Source organism: Lygodium microphyllum, chromosome 10 (genome assembly GCF_053477565.2).
Source record: "Lygodium microphyllum isolate KBCC chromosome 10, Lygodium_microphyllum_v1.1.10, whole genome shotgun sequence".
NCBI lineage: Eukaryota > Viridiplantae > Streptophyta > Polypodiopsida > Schizaeales > Lygodiaceae > Lygodium > Lygodium microphyllum.
Window position 1 is genome coordinate 81,079,340 of NC_141144.1, and position 8,346 is coordinate 81,087,685.

Sequence of the window (8,346 nt, forward strand, 5' to 3'; positions counted from 1 at the left end):
TAACCTTAATATTTAAGGTTCGTAATTAAAGTTAACTATGGTCCATGAGGATACTGTTGAGAAACTTGAGTTCTAAGGAGAGCTTTGGAGTTGTAGAGAAATTTGAGAGCCTTCTTATAGGAAAGGATGGTGACCTTTCTAAGGACCAATCTTGGGGTATCGAAGAAGCCTTTTATGGAGAGAATGATGGGATACATCAACAGACTAGTGTACATCAGAGAGGAAATTCTAAGGGAGTTGTAGACCTACTTTGAATGGTTCATGTTCATAATTGGCTAAATATGGACCAAGATAAGTTGAATAGGGTGTCCACATTACTTCAAGGACTTCGTATGAAGAAGAGTTGAAAGATGAAATCAAGAGGAATTGGAGTTCTACAAAAGTAGTGAGAAGGAAATAATAGTGGGATGCAAGCTAGAAGCTATGGGGTGTAAGAGATTTGAGAGAGAACACGAGAGTTATGTGGAAACATAATGAATGAGACATTCTTAGTTATTTCCACTTATACATGATTATACAATGTGTATGTATACAAGGGATGCTCGCCTGACTATGGGTAGTGGTCTTAAAGGTCAATGCGTCTTTATGGGAGTATAAAACAGTGAAGATACTATCCAATGACCGTAAGGACTTTGTAGTGTGCAAAGTACTTGGAAAGTAAACACTTGCAAGAAGATCTTGATGGTTATTCCCCATATGGATCTTGACAAGCTCAATGTGCTTGTCCTTAAGCACCTCCTTGATGAAGCGATACTTTACCTCAATGTGCTTTGTCTTTGCATGAAAGACAAGGTTTTGTGCTGTTTGGATGGCACTCCAACTATCATAGTATAATGGAGATGCTTCTCATAAAATGCCCGAGTCTTCCACTAGATTAATAAGCTATATAGCTTCCTTATAGGTCTTAGTGGTTGCAATATACTCTACCTTAGTAGTAGATAAAATCGTACATGGTTGCAATTGAGAGATCGAAGAGACTACATCACCTATGAAAGTAAAGACACAATTGGTTTAGACCTCTTTGAGTCTACATTGTTGTAAATCATCTACATGACAAATGCATGCTTCCTTCCAAAGTATATAGACATAGATGTAGTGTTGTTCATGTATCACATGGTGCTCTTTATTGCTTCCCAATGCTTCTTACGAGGGTTTGCCATGCCTACTAACTACTTCCATTGCATAGACAATGGATGTGCAACCATGGCATACATCAAGCTACCAATTGTGGATACATAAGAAACCTTGGCCATTTCAACCTTTTGCTCATCTAATTTTGGATTGATCTCTTGTTTAAGTTTTATGATGGAATATTGGTAGCATTTTTTTCTCCATATTGAAATGTGTCAATACTTTTTTAGTGTGTTTCTTTATAGGATATTTATTTGTCTTGATCTCGTATAATGCGCATATCAAGATTGTGGCCAACATTTTTAAAGTCTTTCATATCAAAGGTTTCATGCACCATTTTCTTTAAAGCATCCATATCCTTGACTGACTTTCTAGCTCAATCAATGTGTCATCCACAATCAAGATCATAAGGCTATCATGTTGAGCTTTCCTAGTATATTGGCAATAATTAGTCTCGCTTCTAGTGTACCCTTGAGATCGCATAAAGGCATTGAACTTATGAGACCACTTCATGGGAGTCTATTTCAAAGCATATAAACTCTTATGCAGTTTACATACTAATTGTTCCTTGGTTTCCATAACAAACCCCTTAGGCGACTATATGTAAATATTCTCATCCAAGAAAGTAGTATTTACATCCATTTGAACTAGCTCCATATCCTCTTTAGCAACCAAAGTAAGGACGGTACCAAGAGTGTTCATATTGACTACTAGTGAGAAGATCTAATCAAAGTCCATCCCCTTATGCTTAAGTCCATGGTCACTAATCTTGTCTTACACGGGCTATGCATTAGATAGAGATACCTTTAGCTTGTACAGCCACTTTATGGCAATGCATATTTTTCCTTGGGCAACAAAAACAATCTAGCTTTAATTGCATAGTCCTTTGTAACTTATGATTGTCATCCCTAGTCATAACATCCACATAATAAGGCCAATCACAATCTATGACCATGATAGTCTAGAGACAGAGTATATCTATCTGGTAGTCTAGAAGCCCTCGTAGATCTATATAAAACTAGCTCAACAAGAGCCTCTAGCTATCCCACATCTTTCGTGTAAGTATTTGTTGGCTATCCAAGCCTTGCATCATGTGGAACATGCCGTATATTATGCTCATGTGTTGGTTGTCCATCTTATTGAAACACCACTCTATAGATCTCAACCATTTTAGTGAGTTGCATGTGTTATTCTCATTGAAAATGACATCATGGATACATACTATCTTCTTGATTTAAGATCCCGCAATTCCATAGCCAAAAGCTTTTTTTTTTTCTTGTACTTAGATACATGCATAAATGCCTCATAGTCACATACACATGAGTGATCATAATTAGAACTTTTGTCAAACGATAACTCATTTAGTATCTTGCCATCCAATGGCTTGCTAGGAGACTTGATTAAAAGTGCTACTCTCTTTTATATCTTTAATCCAAAATCTGTTAGTGAGACTAACATATTAGAGAGCAAACTATGGACCCTTTCTTGCAAGGTTCTCTTCTCCTCCGCCACACCATTTTGAGTAGGATTATCGAGAGTTGTCAACTCTCTTTTAATACCACAACTTGCACCAAAGTTCATAAAGGCATGTGATATATATTCTCCATTGTTATCAATCCTCAAGCATTTAAGCTTCTTGCTTCACTAATTTCTCTATAAATACCAAGAACTTTTAAAATGCACCTACGTGACTTAGATCTATATCCCAATGTTGAGAATCGTATCTATATTAATGTGCACGTAGCAAGTATTAATATCTCATAAGAAGCTCCAATCATGGACCTTTGTGACAAAGCTTTACTCCTTGCTCCAATCACAAGCCACGAATACCAAACATTACTATGATATTCGTCGAGAGGGAAGCAATGGTGGGATGCAAGGTAGAAGCTATGGAGGGAAAGAAGGTGGAGAGAGAGAAGAACCCAAGGCAAATATGTGGGTACAAAATGAATGGTACCCTTATTCTTTGTTATCTTCACTTATAGATGAGTGTATAACGTGTACATGCACAAGGGATGCATGGCCATGTTGACACTTACCCCAATATGTAGATACGAAGAGAGACTTGCATTAAAAAATTCAAGGGAGGATTTTCAAATGTTTCAAATCAAGATTGAGACATTGTTGTTGCAACTAGAGAAGCCACCTATGTACAAAGGATCTTGCTACCTATGGTATTGCAAGTTTTATAGCACATTTCAAGAATAAGAATTCAAGGGAGTAGGGCCTTGTGAATACAAATACAAGTATTAACCACAAGGAGTATCTTGGAGAGTAGTAGAGGAGACCTATGCATAATCCAATCGGTTAAAGCTTAAGAATGATTCAATTGATGAATTGTAGGATTTTAAACTTAAACTCAAGGATACAAGAAGCCAAATGGAATGTAGGCAAGGGAGACGAAGAAACCTGCAAATTCCTCCATACTCTTCAAAATTACAATAAATATACGATATCTAATTTATTTTTTAAATCTATCAAAGGTCCACTAGGGAGACTGATTTGGGAGATGTGGTAAGTACTTTTGGCCTTTCTTCATTGGCTTATTTTAAGCATAAGATTTTTGTAGATGGACACATGAACATGGTTGGTTGTGTGACTATTATCCTTTCCCCCCAGCCCCTTTCCCTTCCTTTTTTACTTTATCTAGATAGCATGTCATAGAAAGAGAGGCCGTGTATTCATTGTTAGGGGGAGGTATAGGTTACACAAGATGTCAAAGCTACACAAGAAAGTTTGAACAACACAATAAATGGAGAAAAGTGAACAAAGGGCATGAGTATTTTGGTTGAGTCAATTCATTTTGAGATTCTCGCAAGTAAGAGAGCTAGAGGCAATGTTGGAGAGGCCATGTTGGAAAGGAGTTTCCAAGTGCAAAAGATGTATCTAAGAAGAAAGGGAAAAGGGTGGTGGGAAAATCCCATATGTCCCAAAGACTCATCGAAGGACAAGGAAAACAAGTAACTAAGATTGACCAAAGATTTGCAATTTAAACATGAGATTTGTCAATCACAAAGTAAATGTGCTTATATATTGTCCAAGATTCTAAGGTCATTGTGATAGACATACAAGGTTTGATGGTGGGAGAGTACGCATAGCTTATCATCTTAATGGGCCTTGGTTAATGGCTACACATGTAATACATGACTGGAATGTAGATTTGATCCCAATCATGTTACATGACTAGAATGTAAGTTTGATCTCAATAATTTAATGGCAATGACCTATAGCATGATATGAACCCATGTTTATAGGGTAAATGGGGCCAATATAGTGGCATCTAATAGTTTTTTATTATATCCTTTTCCAAGTGAGTAATATGGATCTTTAATAGTTGATCTATATACATCATATGTCACTCATACTAAAAGGTTTGGGATATTTTTGTTTGTATGAAGTAACCTAATTATAAATGAAGTAAAAGACAAGGGCCAATAGAGTGACGCTCAAGGATGCAATAAGATTTTACAATGCCCAAAATAGAAAATGCTTACTCAACTTAATTGTCTGACTCACATTAAGTTATATGTAATGCTTGAGAATGTGTCATAACATCAAGTGGCTAAAAAATATGCATCTTTTTGTGCAGAATTATCACTTAATTGGGATGGGATATGTTTTTGTTTTGCGGCATGTCCCCTTATTAGCCCCTTTACTCCATAGACCAAAGTCGTCTACAACTTTGAGCATGACACTAAAGTACAAGCTTAAGTACTAATATAAGTTGCAAGGAAATTGTAACTGAGGATGGAGAATATTTTTTTTGGAATATTAAAAATGTTAGGGAATATTTGGCAGAAGAAGCATGATTATGCAAACATTTATGCAAAGTTTCCTAGGGTGTTTTGTTGTAGACTATTTACATTGAGGGGAGCCAAAGGAATTGAACACCATATAGAACAAAAAGAAGGATGTGTGCCAAAGGTACCCAGGTTGAGATGATCAGGAGAAATGCAAGTGGAGAAAATTATGAAAGAATTCTAAATGCTCTTGAAAGAAAACTTATTATATACATCTCCATGATTGAACTCGTAACCCTTACGATGTTAGATGAGAGTCTATGTAGACTATACATCATTTAATTTAATAACCAAGAAGAATCACTATTCATTTCCTTTTCTAGAAAAAATACTTTATCAAAGTAGCTATGTATGAGAGGTAGTCCCTTATGGATGGACATTCAAGCTACTTCTAGATTATTGTAGCTTAGCAAGATCAACTGAAGAGAAATTTTTACCAGTCTGGAGTTTATTTGCCTACAAAATGATGCCATTTGGTCTCCTTAATGCATATGCAACATTCTAGGATTGAAAGGATAAAGCCTTTTTTCATTTTCTAGCTATATTTATCATAGTGCTTATTATGATGTATATGTTCATAATTAGAGAATCGTGTATTGTTAGAAATGTAGTGTCTCACAAGGTGTCTTATAATGGAAGGAGTTGATCTAGAGAAGATGATGCGTCCTCCACAAGGCGTAACAAGATTTCCTCATTCATAGATAAAGGTATTTGGCCAGGTTCATATGGATGCTTTGCTAGTACCCAACAACATTGCAAAAGCCTCACATTTTTTTATGGATTATAGAAATAGTTGAGCTTATGAAAAAGTTAAGGAGATTCTTTGTAGCATATCATCTCCAATTCCACTACACTAGGAGGCCTCCTTTCATGTATCTATGAGTTTTGGGATGTGTGTTTAGCTTTGGTTTCAAGATGTAGAAATGGGAAACCTTTTCTCTTAATAACAAAGAAATTCTTTGTGAGTAAAACCCAAAAAAGAGTGTTTTAAATTGTATGAGAGGTCTAGGAGTTTGAGATCAAGTTCCACATGAACCAAAGGGTCACATCTCAATTGGTAATCCTTCTACCCAAGATATCTTACAAAAAGGAGAGAATTGAGCTAAGGAGCTTGAAGATGCATTTTTCATGTACTTTGGTGGAGCATATAGGAGAATTCTATAGAAAGGAGATAGTGGGATTGTCATTTATGACCTAGAAGAAAAAATGGTATATAGTTAAGCATATGAGTTAGACAAAAAATGAGATAGAGTACCACACTCTTTCCTTATGGATGCTATTTTGTCTAATGATAGGAATCTAAGAGATATTAGAGGTGTGTTGTATTGGTGGAATGCAATTAGAGATGTATTGCATGGATCCAATATTTTTCAAGAAATCTCTGATTATGGAAGTAGGATATTAATGTGTTAGGCACATAAACTAGTAGATCATATTATATGGAGCATTTGAGGAATGGAAGCTTAGTGGGACTCTAACCAGATCCAAAACAAGTAAACCATGATGAGTTGAATCTAAAGTAGTCAAGGATATCAATGTTAAGAACATGATTAAATTTCTTTATTAGCACATTTATATGGAAATCCAATCACTTTCTTGATTGTCTTAAATAGAGGCACAAGATCTAGGAGATAGTTTATATTAGAGTTGGAGCTGCAACACATCTTAGACAAAAACACCCCTCATTGTTCTAGTGGAGGATACAAATGGGCAAATAATGAAGAGACTTACCAAATAGGGTACAACCAAAGACTTTGAATGAACACTAGCAAAATGTTTATGCGCTTATAGAACATGACGCAAGGTACATACTTCTTTTGCTCCTTTTGAGTAAGCTTGTGGGCAAGAGGCAAGATTTCCAATCCATACAGAACTAGAAGCATTGGAGGTTACATAACATCGGAAAACATGTAAGGAGTAGACAATCAGATTAACAAGTACATGTACTTCGATTGAACAAAGAAGCACCAATGAGTATATCATACCATGTAAACAAAGAAGAAGATTCTCAAGATAATGCTTTGCACAGGAGAGAGCCTGGCACTCTTTTACAAGATTTCCCCTTTTGCATTTGCCTTGTACTTTTAAGGTTGCCCTTGCGCTTTTGGCCTTTTCTTCTCTTCTTTCTTCAGTCGGCGGGCTACCTTTTTTCTGCCTTTGCCCTACGTCTTTTTTATTTCCTTTTGCTTTCTTCGTGTTGGGGTTAACATTACCCCCCTCCTAGACGAGTGCCAGTCCCATGGCACTCTTCGTCGAAGGTAGCATGCGAAGCTTGCACCGAAGACGTGGGTGGAAGGGGCTGTTGTGGTTTGCCTTGGAGGAGTTCTGATGTTGGTGCGGATGAAGGTCGTTGGTGGCACTTTGCTGTTTAGATTGGCTGGTGATATGATTGTTATACGTGGCGATAGGGCTACTCTTTTTTGGGAATGGTCACTTATAGCTGGCACAGATGTTGGTGTTCTTGGGATGCTCATGGTGGATTCTGCTCGTGATGATTCTCTGGTGGTCTTGCATGATGAAGTAAAGGACAAGAGTTCAGATTTGAGTGTTGATGTAGAGCTGACGATGCTTTCGTTGGAGTCTTTAATACCTGCAATTGGAAAACCTCTCATGTGGTCTTCTTATCGTGCACAATACATATTTTGATTAGTTTGGGAGATAGGTCGAACTCTAAGCAAGCATGGAGTATTGTCCAGCACTTGAGGACCCAAACCGTGTATAGGTTATAGTGTGAATATTAAGTGAGTACACGTGCGTATTTAGGTATTACTTAGTTAGAAGGCTGTCGGCCTGGTTCCTTGTATAGTAATGGGTTAGTGAAGCAAGGGGCTAAGTTGATGGAAAAATTTGTCGATGAAGACTCCCCGTACACTTGAAGATTGCTTGAGACATCATTATGGTCTTGTCAAGGCAATGTAGCATAATTGAGCTCCTTGATGTCTTAGCTTTTGGTAGCTAGTGGCTACTTGTAGTGCTTGAAAAGTATGGTGTACTTTTCCATTGTCTTTCATGCTTTTCTTACTACTATTGATTGGAATGGCATTGAGATGGAGTGCAAAAGAATTGTGCAAGTGGTTTAGGGTGATAGGTCTAACCATAGGCGAGGCGAGCTTCCTAGGTATGTCCTGTCCTTGATGTGCCCTGAACAATTGTGGGGGATGTACAAAGGGCTAGGGGATTAGGGACGGAGCCAGCTGACCAAGGTCATTGGATGTACCTAATTTGAGGACCCCTAGGTGTGGTGCTGTGATCGTGTGTGCTTTTTTTTCTTTTTTTTTTCCTGTTCTTTTCTTCTTCTTCTTTTTCTTTCTTTCTTTTTTTTTTCCTTTTTTTTTTGTGGAAAAAATGAATACAATCAATGCCATACATTGAGGCTGTTAGCCTTTCATTTGGATTGAGAAATGTTGGGATCCAA